General features: G+C 41.0%; 1 long non-coding RNA gene across 1 annotated transcript; it reads left to right on the forward strand.

Annotated features, from left to right (window-relative positions):
• The first annotated feature begins 1,339 nt into the window (after positions 1-1,339).
• LOC140732695 (uncharacterized) lies at positions 1,340-2,239 on the forward strand. Its single transcript, XR_012100112.1, has 2 exons — positions 1,340-1,520; positions 2,012-2,239. It is a non-coding gene; the product is annotated as an uncharacterized lncRNA (long non-coding RNA).
• The last annotated feature ends 12,244 nt before the right edge of the window (positions 2,240-14,483 follow it).

Genomic DNA, 14,483 nt, shown 5'->3' on the forward strand with positions numbered 1-14,483 from the left:
CGAACTGAAAAGGTATATTGCATCAGTCTTCAATGTGGAAGAAAGCAGCAGCAAGCCAGAAGTTCGACAGCGTCGACCAGAGGTGTGTGAAGTTGTCATTGCTAGTTAGAAGGGTATTGGGAGACTACAAAGGAATGAAGCCTTCAGGAGAAGATGGCATACAACCCTGGTTTGTGAAAGAGGTGGCTGAAGAGATTGTGAGGGCATTAGTGATGATCTTCGAAGAATCAGACATGGTTCGAGAGGAATCGATATTTGAAAATCTCATTCACTCCCACTTACCAAGGACAACTTTGCCAAAAAAACAGCCTGTCACAGCCCACGCATGACAGAATTTCGAATCTCAGCCCGCCGACAAGACCTTGTAACCTAATGGCATTGTGATCACCAGACACAATGTGTTCCACTGCTCAAACTGTTATCACTTGCACTTTTAATCCCTAACCGCAGGCGATGTATCGCAAGCTCTCTTGTTGGGACTTCTACCTCCGGATGGAGGAAGTTTTCCAGAGCACGTATTTGCCAACCTCAGTCACACCTCGTCCTTTTACGGTCTGGAATTCCCACTCAACATGTGGAACGTTAAAGTCACATGCTATAGAAGCATAGTTCATGCAGTATTCTGCGATCGCTTTGCAAATTTGTTCGTCTATTTCCTCAAGACTGCTGCGTGGTCAGTAATATCGCCCCGTTAATCTAGGCGTACGTTTCTTACTTATCATTTCCACACATATCTCAGGGACCGACGGTCTTATGGGTCAAATCATTATAATTATCTCCTTAGTGGTTGACAATAGCATCATGATCAATGAGGCTACTTTTGTTGCGTAAGGATCAGACGCTCTCGTGTGCCAATGCAATTTAACTCAGTAAATGTGAGAAAATTTAATCCATGAATGAAAACAAAGTGGACAAATCTCCGAAAGTAATGATACCCGGTGCACAGTGTTGACATTATATCCCGGTTTACGGCTAGTTAGAACTGTGAAGAGCTCTGGTGTAACGCTAGAAATGGTGTGAAATTAACAAGTTAATTTAACAAATTAAAACTGCGCTGAGCTGAGACGCGTTGTCTCTCACTGGGCAATTGGCAGAGCCCGGCGTCTGCTTGAAGATTACAGTTCTGCCATGGCGTAGAACGGAGCACGTTTTTGATTACATTTGGAGCATCGCTCAGTATTTCAGGTTTGCTATGGGCACGTCTTTCAGAAGAAAAGAAAAACGCCTTTCTGAGGGTATGAACAGCGATCCATATGTCACCGCCAGCCAACCAGACCTCATTGCCGTACACTCCACCACCACACCCCCGCCCGCGTAATCACCAGTCTAATGCAGACAACACAGCATACCAGCCAGTTCAGTATAAATAGTGCGGCATCTCCGACAACATTACAGATCTCCTGCTCTGGCTCTCCGGTGCTGAAAAGGGAACAAAATGGGAATCGCGTTCATCTTCGTCCTGCTACTGTTAATGTCTCAGCAGTTTGCAGACGGACGCAGGCACCTATCACCAGGAATGAGTATGCATTTTTATTAAATGGTTCAGAAAGTAGGGCTGGGTGAGAGTTGATTTAAAGTCGCTGCCCGATGCGGTCAGTTATTTTAATGAAATCATTCAGGAAGAATTGGACTCAGGAAAATCTTGTCTGTGTGGATACGGAATATACGTACCCATTAAGGATGGTTGTAGCGGGAGCGTATTATTTATAGAGGTCTGTGAAGAGTAACGTCCCACAGGGATCTACGCTTTGGTCTTTGTGACTTTTCTGCGGAAGTGGAAGGGCAGGTTAGTAAGTTTACAGATGACACCAAGGTCGGTGGGCTCATGGACAGTTTGGGAGTTGGTCATAGTGCAAAAGCCCCACTGGATGTGGGACAGTGCTGAGAAGTGACCAACGGAATTCAGCTCAGAAAGATGTGATGCAATTCACTTTACAATGTCGCATTTAAAGGGGGAATACAAAATAATTTATCAGGTGTCCGAGTATAATTCATGCTGTTTTATTACTAGCTCTGAAATGCAATTACAAGGAGGCATACTGCAAAATTGGGAGATGCCCCGATGGTTACACGCGGAAAAGAGGAACCTGCTACCGCAAACGAACCTGTTGCGGGCCCATTTAATGAAGAGTGAGATGATCGCCAAGATCTATATTCAGTTATTTGCTCTCGGTAACACGAGTTCTTCAATGAAACCTGGTTAAAAAGCAGTAGCAATAAATATCAATGTTTGCAATGATCACGGTTTCATTTTCTTCTTTATTCTTGTTTGCTTCGGCAGGGGAAAAATAAAAAAAAAAGTGCTATGTTCGGGTTAGAAAGACGCATGGTCGAAGCTGTGAGGATCACAGCAAACATAAAGAGATGAACAAGGCCGGCATTATTCATCTGACCATCTTTCCATGCGTTAAACGTTTCCCTTTCTCTGACGGTTCTCGACATGCGAACTTACAAGCGTTTTTCAGTGTAATTTCCTTCTGTTAGGGTACTGTAAAAACGCGGTTGCACGCACTGAAAACGGATTGGGAGAGTGACCGGCAAAATTGCATTTGTACCTGACTCTTCGCACTTTAAGATGACGTATCAGAACAAAGTTACGAGAAAGCCATAAACACAGACCTTGCAGCAGAGCCTTCACATTATTGATCGAGAACTACCATCGGGGTTTTCCTGTGAAAATCCTGTTCTGTCATTACTTACATTTGGTGAATTTAACACAAATCACGAATAAAAAGCGTGAGTACTCCACAAAACGTTTCCTCAACGAAATTCCAAATAATATCAGCGCTAACAGTCCGAAATTGACTCAATGCAATCTGATAGATAACTAGCAGCAGGTCAGCTATAGCCAAGACAAATTTCAGTTTATTGTCATGCACACATTCGCATGTGCAATGTAGAAAGTTATTTGCAGCAAAATCACATACTCAAAGTACCGGTGGCCGGATTCTTAAGAAAAAATATATGAACAAATTATGTGCTTTCTGCAACGATGTTTGCAGCGAGCAGCAATAATAAATATAGACTTCTTGAAAAAGCGCCTAATCTAGAAAGTACCTGCGGAGAACACCACAGCTGTGGTCTGACAAACAGTGTACTTTGTAAAATAAACACTACATCCTGTGTGTTTATATAGTATACTCTGGAAATTAATGGCATCCGTTCATCAATGATGGCACAGCGTACCTGAAGCAGGCACAGAACTTTCTTACAGTCATGACAAGAACTTTCATTCCCTCAATGTCAACTGAACAAAAGAGCAGACCATTGATGGAGAGAAGCGGCTGTGTACATCTACCTGTCTGGATCAAGGGTTTAGAAATTCTGCACGTCTCCGTTAAAAAAAAGTATTGGCACACCATAGAAAGCATTTAGCTTACTATCCGGGTGCATGACAGCTTAAACCGTTCAGCGTAAAGAGAAATCTTATGAACGTTCTCATTCACAAGAATCCCATGAATATCTTTAGCTTCACGCAGAGCGATAGCAAGGGGTTCTAATATTAAGTTAAATAACAAAGGACTTAATGGACAACCTTGTCTTATCTCCCGTGAAAGCTGGAAAAAAAAGGGGATCTACAGTTATTAGCAATAACAGCAGCAATAGGAGTTTTATATATCATTCTAATCTAAATATTAAAATTAACAGCAAAACCAAATTTCTCTAAAACATTAAATAAATATTTCCATTCGACTTGATCGAACGCTTTTTCAGCATGCAAAGAGACGACGCATTGTGGAGTTTTAAAAGAAGACGAGTATATAATGTTAAATAATCTCCGAACATTTGAAAAAGAATAACGACCCGTTATAAAGCCTGTTTGATCTTTAAAACTAATTTTACCCAAAATATTTTCCAACCGATTGACCATTATCTTTGACAGGATCTTAGGATCTTATTTCATTCAATATTGAAATAGGTCTATATGAGGCATAATCATTAGGATCTTTATCCTTTTTAAAAACTAAAGAAATAGAAGCCTCATAAAAAAGTAGAGGGTAAATCACCTTTCACAATAGAGTCCATAAACATTTCCAACATATACGGAGAGAGCAATTTTCCATTTTGAAATGGAATTCTACCGGGTAGCCATCAAGTCCAGGGGCCTTACCAGATTGCATTGAAAAAATAGCTTTACGAATTTCGGCTTCAGTAATTTGGACAACAAGAGTTTTTTGATCCTCAACAGAGATTTGAGGAAAAGCAATCTTTCGTAAAAAAACATTCATTTTAGAAGAATCTACTGGAAATTGAAATTTATAAAGTTCAGTATAAAAATCTTGAAAAATCTTACTAATTTCTTCATTTTTCCAAGCCAGGGTGCCAACTTTCCTACGGATTTTCAAAATTTGCCTTTTGGCTCTGGCCGTTTTTAATTGAGATGCAAGCAGTTTGTGAATTTTATCTCCTAACAAATAAAATTGAGTTTTATGCTTAAGTAAGTAGCTTTCAATAGGATGAGTTAATAATAAGTTATATTGTGATTGACCCTTTGTTTAAATAATTCAATATTAGCGGAGATTGCATAAGTGTTATGAGTCTTTAATTTATTTTGAAATCTTATCTAATTCTACTTTAGTTTGTTTTTAAGCTTAGCTGAATAAGAAATTATCTGACCACGTAAAGTGCTTTAAATGTATCCCATATGATTAATTTGGACGTAACCCCCATATCATTAAAAAGAAAAAAATCTTTTATCTGGGTTTCAATGAAGCTAACAAAGTCGGAATTCTGCAATAATATCTGAAACAGGCGCCAAGGTGCGCGGGCAAGAAGGACATCATCGAATTCAAAAGACAAACTCCAAGGTGCATGATCAGATACAGCAATAGTGTCATATTCACAATTCGTAACACTAGGCAAGAAACGAGGGAGGACCGTAATCAATCCACGGATATTCTCTATTACCATATGAAACAAAAAGAATTCCCTCTATCATAAGGGTGTAAATATCTCGATAGTTCAATCAATCCAAAATCAGTCAAAAAGGAATTAATAAGTGACGCAGAGCGAGTTGGAAGTCGCTGGTTGGTTGAGCTCTTGTCAATCAAAGGATTTAAACAACAGTTAAAATCCCCGGCCATTATCAAGATATATTCATTTAAAGCAGGCGGTAAAGCAAATAGATTCTTTACAAAAAGAAAGATCAGCTAAGTTAGGACTATACAAATGACCAAAACAACTTTTCTGTTACAAATTACTGCTTTAACAATTAAAAATCTACCAATAAAATCTGATTTAATATAATCTTGAATAAATGAAATATTAGATTTAATAAAAATAGACACGCCCTTAGTTTTACTTTGAGACGTGGAGTGAAATTGCAAACCCTTCCACCATCCAAAGAATCTATTTTGATCTCCCGTCTTGATATGCGTCTCTTGGGCAAAAATTACATCAGGTTGGAATCGATTAATGATTTTAAAAGTCTTCTTTCATTGATAGGATGATTCCAACCACGTATATTCCAACTTATTGCATTAATCCGTTTAAATACCATACTATAATTTTATTCTGCTTTACACATGTGCAGAGCACATACCAATAAGGGACGAGCAAAAATGTTGGCGATGAAAAATACAACCACATAGAAAACACGCATTCTCCGGAACTACCCAATGGGAAAGACCCCCTAACTTTAACCCCGCCCCCTCTCCCCACAGCACAGAAAAAAGCAGGCACCCTATGATAGAATACGAAGCCAAGACTGCTCTGTCTGTACAAAAACAAAATTAAGAAAATTCTCTATTCCTCCCCCAGTTAAAAAATGAAACTCACTGACCTTGTGAGAGGAACGACAAAATCCCAACAAAGGAAACTGTTTACATTCCAGCATCTACAAACTATCCCATGTTTATATTTAATCTTTTTGAAACAAAGAGAGAATGGAAAAATTGTTATTTTTCGAAATAGAACGGAAACAGAAAAAGCAGCGCCATCTTAAATTTAACATTAAATCCCCCAAAAAGCTTTAAGTTCAGTGATAAGCCGCTGTAACATTCCATTATATAAAAACTTACTGATATATGGAAAAGAAATTAAAAATAAGCAGTGATTAAGATCTACAATATATTATCGAAAAAACAAGCATAGTGTTTAATAACAGATCAACACAATTTTTCAAAAAAAAAGCAAAAAAGCAAGAAGAAAGGTTAACAGCATATTTAACCCAACTAAATTTTCAAAAATACCAACTAATAATATTATAAAAGTAAATGAAACCTCCCCTAATTATATATATATATATATATATATATATATATATATAAAGAAATAGCCTCATTATTCGGAAAAACTACCAGTTAGGTAGAACCATAGAACATTACAGCACAGAAACAGGTCTTTTGTCCCTTCTTGGCTGTGCCGAACCATTTTTCTGCCTAGTCTCACTGACTTGCACCTGGGCCATATCCCTCCAAACCCCTCTCATCCATGTACCTATTCATGATTTTCTTAAATGTCAAAAGTGAGCCCGCATTCACCACTTCATCTGGCAGCTTATTCCACACTCTCACCACTCTCTGCGTGAAGAAGACCCCCCCCCCCATGTTCCCTTTAAACTTTCCCCCTTCGCCCTTAATCCATGCTCTGTTTTTTTCCTCCCCTTGCCTCAGTGGAAAAGGCCTGCTTGCAATCACTCTATCTATACCCATCATAATTTAATACACCTCTATCAAATCTCCCCTCATTCTTCTACGCTCCAAGGAATAAAGTCCTAACTTATTCAACCTTTCTCTGTAACTCAGTTTCTCAAGTCCCGGCAACATCCTCGTAAAACTTCTCTGCACTCTTTCAACCTTATTAATATCTTTCCTATAATTAGGTGACCAAAACTGCACACAATACTCCAAATTCTCTCTCACCAATGTCTTATACAACCTCACCATTACAATCCAACTCTTATACTCAATACTTTGATTTACAAAGGCCAAAGTACCAAAAGCTCTCTTTACAACCTTAACTATTTGTGACTCCACTTTTAGGGAATTTAAGAAAGAAACAAAAAAAAAACATTAATCCAGATTTTAAGTTAAAGGAATAAGTCCCTTTATCTTCATTTTCTCAGTCAAATGTCCAAATAACCATTTAAACGATCATACTTGAATATCTTCTTTCCAAAAAAAAAAAAATGATATACAATAATGGACAAGTCCCCTGATCTTCTTTTACTAGTCTCTCAATGAAATGTTCAGGTAGACTTCACAAATCTTCTTTCCGAAATGCCAATATGCAGATAACCAAGCGATCTTCCGGACAGTTCAATTGGCAGTAGCAGCAGGTATAGTTTGAACGAAAGCCAGTGCAGCTTCAGGATAAAATAAACGTACGAGGAGGAGAATCAGGTGGAAAAACTTTAATTCTTGTTCGGTAACGCAAGGAAGGAAAGAGTTTCTTATCATATGCCTGTTTCATTACCAGAGCAAATTTTGATCTTTGTTCCATTACCTCCTTCGAATAATCTTCATAAAGACAGAGTTCAGATTCCTCAAATCTGAAAACTCTGTTTTCTTTCCTGTCGCATTATTTGATCTTTAATCTTAAAATGATGAAAACAAACCAGAACAGACCTTGGTTTATTTGGATCTTGAGATCACGAAGTAAAAGCTCTGTGTGCTTTCTCTACAGTAGCCGGCTGTGATATGTTACGTACCCATGACACGTGACAGTGGTACCCTTGTCACGTGACTGGGGTTGAAGTTATACTGGACTTGAGGTAACGGTATTGGGATGGTGGAGTGACGTCATTTTCCCGCCAGTAGAGGTCATGTGACAGTTTTTTTTACAGGTTATAAACGGAAGACCCCACCCTGTGAGGTGGGGCAGTTCGTGGCTGGATTTGCCATGTTGACTTCATGCCACTGCGCGATTTAATGTGATGACGCAGTTTAATTGAAAGATGAAGTTCTATCTAATGCCTAAAGTTTAAAAGGTCATTGCCAGCAGTTTCTTTACTGTGGAGAGTGAAGATAACAGTTTGGAAGTTAAAGATCGAGGAGAATCGATTTTCGACGGTGGATTGGGTTCGACCTTGTGTGATCCTCATTCGGAAGGATTTCGTTGACTGTTCTCGTGTTAATCTCTGCTGGGATAGCAGGAGATTGAGGACAGAGTGTGGAAGAAGAGATCAGTGCCTTTAAACAGTTACGTTTTATAAAAATTCTACGTGGGAAGAGTTCGACGCAGGGATCGAAGGACAACGACGTGGAAGAGAATTTAAATCGCCTTAAAAAGTCTCTCCTTTTAAATGGACTGTGAGCATTTTGAACTTTCGGAATACCGCTTTAAAGAACTGTTTTTTTTCAATACCGCTTTAAGAACTGTTAGAGCTGCATTGCTTTAAGAACTGTGAAGCTGCCGCACAGCAGCTGTTTTCCGGTTACGTTAGTGTTTGTTTACTTTTGGGGGGTTTGTTTTCAGTGTTTAATAAACGTGTTATTTGTTATAAAAACCCTTGCCTAACTCTCATATATTTATTGTTGCCTGAATACGTAACATAAAATATAGTAGGAAATAAGGTATGAAAAAGCTTTCCCAGTTAAATCTTCATTTTCGGCTCCTTTTTGCAGTCCAACAATTCGAATATTCCTTCGGCGAAACCTAGTTTCCAGGTCTATAATCTTATTTCGATATCTTTCCAAACGAGTTGTAGTTTCAAGCAATTTTTGCTTAGTTATCTTCAATTCCTCTTCGTGTGTATGAACTTGAGTTTCCAGATCTTTAATTTTTACCAGAAATGACATCATTTCATTGCTATTCTTTTCTGGTTGGTCTTTATTTGAATTCTGTGTCCGAGCCATATCTTCAGCCCACGGTGGCATTTCATCAGATTTTTCCTTTTGCATCTTTCCTTTCCCGTTGCCTTTATCACTAGGTTCAGACAAGGTCTTCCCACTCCTGAAAGACATATTGTCCCCCCTTTAAGAATCAGCAAATAAAGATTTTAAATTCGAAGTTTAAACTAGGGGGAAAGGAACAAAACTGGGAGCAGCACTGAAACTGCTGTTACTCCATTCACAGACAGGCGCAGTCTCCAATTTGTCCTGATAACTTTCAGGAAATTAATTGCTTTTTCGTGATTAAGTGGTCTTTGGCAAGTACTGTTGAGATGTTAAAGGATTAACTTGTCCTGATGACATGCAGGAATTTACATACTAATCGCACACTTTGTTCTTGGGTGGATGACCTTTGCGTCTGCTTTAGGTGCTTCAGTATTCTTTGTCTCGTACTGTCACTGCTGCCAGGCATGTGACTGGGGATAGCTACATGTTGTATTTTGCATACGTGACTGACTGTGGTGTAAAACCCCATAAACAGGGAGGACTGTTCCCTTGTTCGGAGAGCATCGCTTGACAGGGCTCTGCAAGAACTGTGAAGTTTGTTATGCGATCCTCCAAAAAGCTTGTACAATAAAGAATTGTGGCTGTCCACAGAAGTTGGCGTATTGCATTTGTATCAAGTGTGTAGTGACGTAATCCCTGGGACACCTCACGCACTTGAACGCCGACGGATTCGCCTCAGGGAGGTTCGAGTTCCCTTGGAGTTCGGTGGTTAGAGTCCTCAGAACTGTAAATTTTCGGAAATGGAGGTTAGGGTCCTCCGTTAGTGAAAAGGAGGTTAGAGTCCTCCGGTAGTGGGGTTTGAGTCCCGGGAAGATAAGGTTAATTACAGTGTCCGTCTCAACCGCCCTGCCTTAGACCGGTTGTTAAGAGGGGAAATCCCCTACGCGAAAATCAGGACCCTGAAGTGGGTGTGGAGAGCAAAGACACCGGGCTGGCATATAGAGATAAGTTAAGAAGTTGATACTTTAAGAATGGGACAGACGTTGGATAAGCCGGGTGTCGGAACCACTTTGTATCGGTTATGACGGGATAACCCCAAAGATGAGAAACGATTCAGACGCCTGTCGGCATGCCTAAGGACAAAAATGGGAAATGAACTTTGGCCAGTAGGGTTAACTTGGGACGTAGATAAATGTATAAAAGTAGAAGAGACAATTTGGAAGCATAATACGGGAACTAAATGAAAACATTTAATATCCACGAGGAGGAAGACCGCTGAGGAAATAAATAAATCTAAGCAGGCCAGCTGGGAGAATAACGCGCGTCGGAGAGGGATTATTTCATGTGAGCAAGAGGGAAACCCTAAACGTTGGGAGGTGTTAAAGCGGCAGTGTGAGGATTACGATATGAATAGAGAAAAACAGGAAAAATTGAGAAAGGAGAGACAAAATTAGGAATCAGGGTTGAAATGCCAAGCCGAACAACCGTACGGGAATAAAATGGAGGTACCTCCTGACATGTCTGGTCTGCTATTGCTGTCCCAGAATAATGACACTGATGATCACGAGGAGGATTGGCAAAACCCGCCTGGAGATTCGTGCGGGATCTCAGGCAGATCAACAAAATAGTCCAACCTTTACACCCGGTTGTGCCGAACCCTGCGACGATTCTGAGCAGCGTCCCCGCTGACGCCTGTGTTTTCACCCTGGTTGACTTACAGCGTGCGTTCTTTGCTATCCCTCTGGCAGAAGAATCCCAATTTTTTTTGCCTTTACCTTCAAGAGCCAGCAGTACACTTGGACACGCCTCTCTCAGGGATCTGTCATTTCGCCCACTTTATTCTCCCAGGTATTGCACCGGCAGCTGAGGGAGCTTCCGCTCCCGGACGGCTCTACTATTGTCCAATACGTTGATGCCTTGCTCCTAACTAGCTCTTCGGAACCTGGTAACATTGCAGATACTCCACTCTTGGGGGTATGTCATACTGGTCGTCAAGGTTAAGCGCACGCAGCACCAAGTTATATTCCTGGGAACTTCGTTCCGTGCGTCTGATAGACAATTGATCCCGGAACGTATCGCATCCATTCTGGTGATCCCTTTGCCCACAAGCCCCAAGCAAGTGCGTGCCTTCTTAGTCTTAGTTAACTACTGCCAACAGTGGCTCCCTAACGTAACACTGCTCACCAAGCTGTTAACCCCTTTGGACTCAAGCAAGGCCCCAAAGCCCTTCACCCTATCAGATGAGCAACGGTCAGCCTTCACTGAGTTAAAAACGGCACTTGCCACTGCCCCAGCACTCGGAAGACCTTTGTATGATAGGCCTTTCCAGTTGTATGCCAGTATCCTAGAGGACTGCGCAACTGCTGTTTTGACCCAAGCCCATGGGGATCACAAAACACCAGTAGCCTACTACTCGACTCGCCTTGACACTGTAGCCACGGGCCTTCCACGCTGCTCACAAATTCTCCCCGCTATCTACTCCCTTGTAATTCCATTTCCAATATTACTCTCTAACAACCACTGACTGTCTATTCCTCACTCACTATTGTAGCCCTCTTGACTTCCTATCAGACCCAACATCATCTTGCACAGGCACACCTGTGTCGTTATGAGGTCGCTCTCCTCAATAACCCCCTTCTGACCTTCTCCTACTGTTCAACTGTGAACCCAGCGCCTTCCTGAGTAGCCCACCAGAAGAGCTTCTGGTACACCCCTCATAATTGCCTTTTGCACAATCACTTCTTAACCTCCCCTCGACGGACCTTTCAGACGCCCCATTCCCCACACCAGATCTTATCCTCTTTGTCAATGGTAGCTCTTCGATATCACATTTAGGAGCTTACCTTTCAGGACACGCAATTGGGAACAACACAACAACCCTAGAATCGGCCTCCATCCATCCTCCAGTATCTGCTTAAGAAGCAGAGCTCTTTGTTCTAACACGACAATGTATCCTGGCTATAATCGGTAAGCATATAGATGACCTCACGATAAGCCTTTGGCGTGGCCCATGAGTTCGGCCAGCTACGATCGCAACGCAGATTTCTGACCTCCTCAGGGACACCTATTCAGAACTCACTATATGTCCGAAACCTCCTCAAAGCCATCCTCCTCCCCAAGCAATTGACCATAATCAAATGTGCTGTCCATGTAATGGACAATACGGACGTCAGCAAAGGCAATGCCAGAGCTGACCGAGCTGCTAAAGATGCTGCAACAGCTCACAGTTCTATTGTGTCCTCTATGAACCAGCAGGCACTAAATCGTTCACCTGCCTCGAAAGCAATGGACATACCAGACATTGTCACCGCGCAGCATTTACAGGGGGCGCCCCGACTCTGAAAAATAAATATAGAAGACGCATGTGTGTTCACACGATGTGTCAGAAGGCCTCTGGATCACTCCAGTTGGCCAAGTGTGTGCAACTGATGCTTTGCTACCAATGCTTATTGATTGTTTGCATCCTGATACCCACCTTGTCAAGGAGGGAATGAGCAATATTATGTTGCGTATCTTTAGGATAGTCACTATAATGGATCATCGGAAGATCAACCAGATTGCAGAAACCAACGAACTCTGCAAAGGGAAAAGCAAATAAACAGCAATAAATAACATGAGATAACAAGATAAGGAGTGGTTGAAAATGAGATCAATGGTTGTGGAGGGATTCCAGTTATAGAAAAGTCGTTCAATGTAGGTATCCCCTTTTTATCAAGAGCCTGATGGGTGATGGGAGTCCCGAGATTCTTATACCTTCTATCGGATGGCGCCAGCATGAATTGGGTGGTGAGGATCTCTACTGCTCGATGCGATTTCCTGCGTATCTTTTCATGTCGATGTGCTCAATAGTTGGTAGGGCTTTACCCATGATGTACTGCACCAACTCCGTTAACATTTGTACGAATTTCCCTTCAAAGTCGTTAGTTTTTTCCATACCAGGCTGTGTTACAGCCAGTCAATATACTCTCCACTGAACATCTGTAGAAGTTTTTGGCAGCGGGTGAAGTGCTGAGCGACTGGAGGATAGCTGATGTTGTTCTGTTATTTGACAAAGGCTCTAAAAATAAGCCGGAAAATTATCGGCCGTTGATATTGACGTCAGCAGTGGGTAAGTTATTGGATGGTATTCTCAGCAACCGGATATATCAGTACAGTGGATTCCGGTTAATTGGGCCCTCGGTTAATCATGGTAGCTGCTTGTTTGGGACAACTCTTAAAGAAAAGAAACTAATCAAGAAAATAGCTGGGATTTCCTTCGTTCATCTGGGACACCATGCCGCATAATGCCGCTTCATTGGGACGGGAGACTATTAACCAACTGTTTTTAACTAGCGTCAGTCATGTGCACTTCTGTGCCTTCATAATCTACATCGTGCATAGATCAATCAGTTATTAAATAGCAACCGTTTAATGTGTATGCTTGTGCTATGTTGTTCATGTGTGCTAACGAAAACCGAATTAAAATGCAGTAATTTTTAAAGATTTCTTCTAGATGGACGACAAATAGGCAGACAAATACATCAGCATGGACTAGATGGGCCGAAGGACTTGTTTCTATGCTGTACTGTTCTATGAATCTACGACTGCTATTGTAACACTGGACAATAAAGATTTTGCTTCTTGAATATCTTTATGTGTATCTTATGAATTTTGGGCTACTGATCATGAGCATCACCATGAAATTTCCCTATCACGCACCATTTTTAATAAACTTATGCTTATTATTTGCCAAAATGTATTTTAATCTTCGCGATTTTATTCGCCTCTAATATTTCCACTCACAGCTCGCTGAAGTCGTCTAAGTCAAGCAGGCAGGGAAGGAACAAAGAGTGAGCTACCGACGTGTGAGATGTGCTAAGTGCACAAACTACAACAACTGAAGTTTGACACCATGGAAGTGATTGGCCTAAAGCATCAAGTATTTGTCGGCAAAGCTTCATTAACCTTATCCTCTGAATACACCGGTGATCCAGGAATACAGATAATGATAACCACGTTATTTATAATTTCAGTTTTGGAAGTCAGTTGAGAAGGTTGCTCTCATCCTGGAGTTAAAGACCGGGGATAAAATATGTTCGATGGGAAAAGATGAACACATAAGATTTCGAGTTTAACAATGATTTATTGTTGATGATAAGTGACAAATGGAAGAATGCAGTGTTCAGTGTCTACCACCTGCCATTTTCAATAGTCAGGTAACGTCACCGATCTAACTAAGAACAAAAAAAAAGACTGTGAAGTAGATGGAAAGGGGGAATAGGGTGTTGAGCATCGAAGTTACATTTACATTGCACCTACCATCTCGGCATTTGCTGAATGCCAGGACAAAAGTTTATGTAGACTACTTTAGGTACTGAACTCCAACCGAAAAATCGATGAACTAAACAACAACTAACATTATGTTTTTAACAAGCATTAGGAGAACCTAAGTGGTTAAAAAAACCAAACTCATATAGTAATCCTGCATATAGAAGTTCTTTACAAATGTGTCTGGACAGTGGACACTTAGTACACTCGGGGCGTCACCTCACTGTGAGACGATTAAATATTGGATCCTGACGGTCCATATACGCCGAAACATGACAACTAGGCTGCCTGGACACTTTTCATGCAGTCAAAACATACCTTGTCCGAATTCATTCCAAACACTCATTTTAAGAGCCTACTTTAGTCTCTGGTTTGCAAAGATATCTGGGCGCAGTC

The sequence above is a fragment of the Hemitrygon akajei genome, chromosome 9 (genome assembly GCF_048418815.1).
Source record: "Hemitrygon akajei chromosome 9, sHemAka1.3, whole genome shotgun sequence".
Taxonomy (NCBI): Eukaryota; Metazoa; Chordata; class Chondrichthyes; order Myliobatiformes; family Dasyatidae; genus Hemitrygon; species Hemitrygon akajei.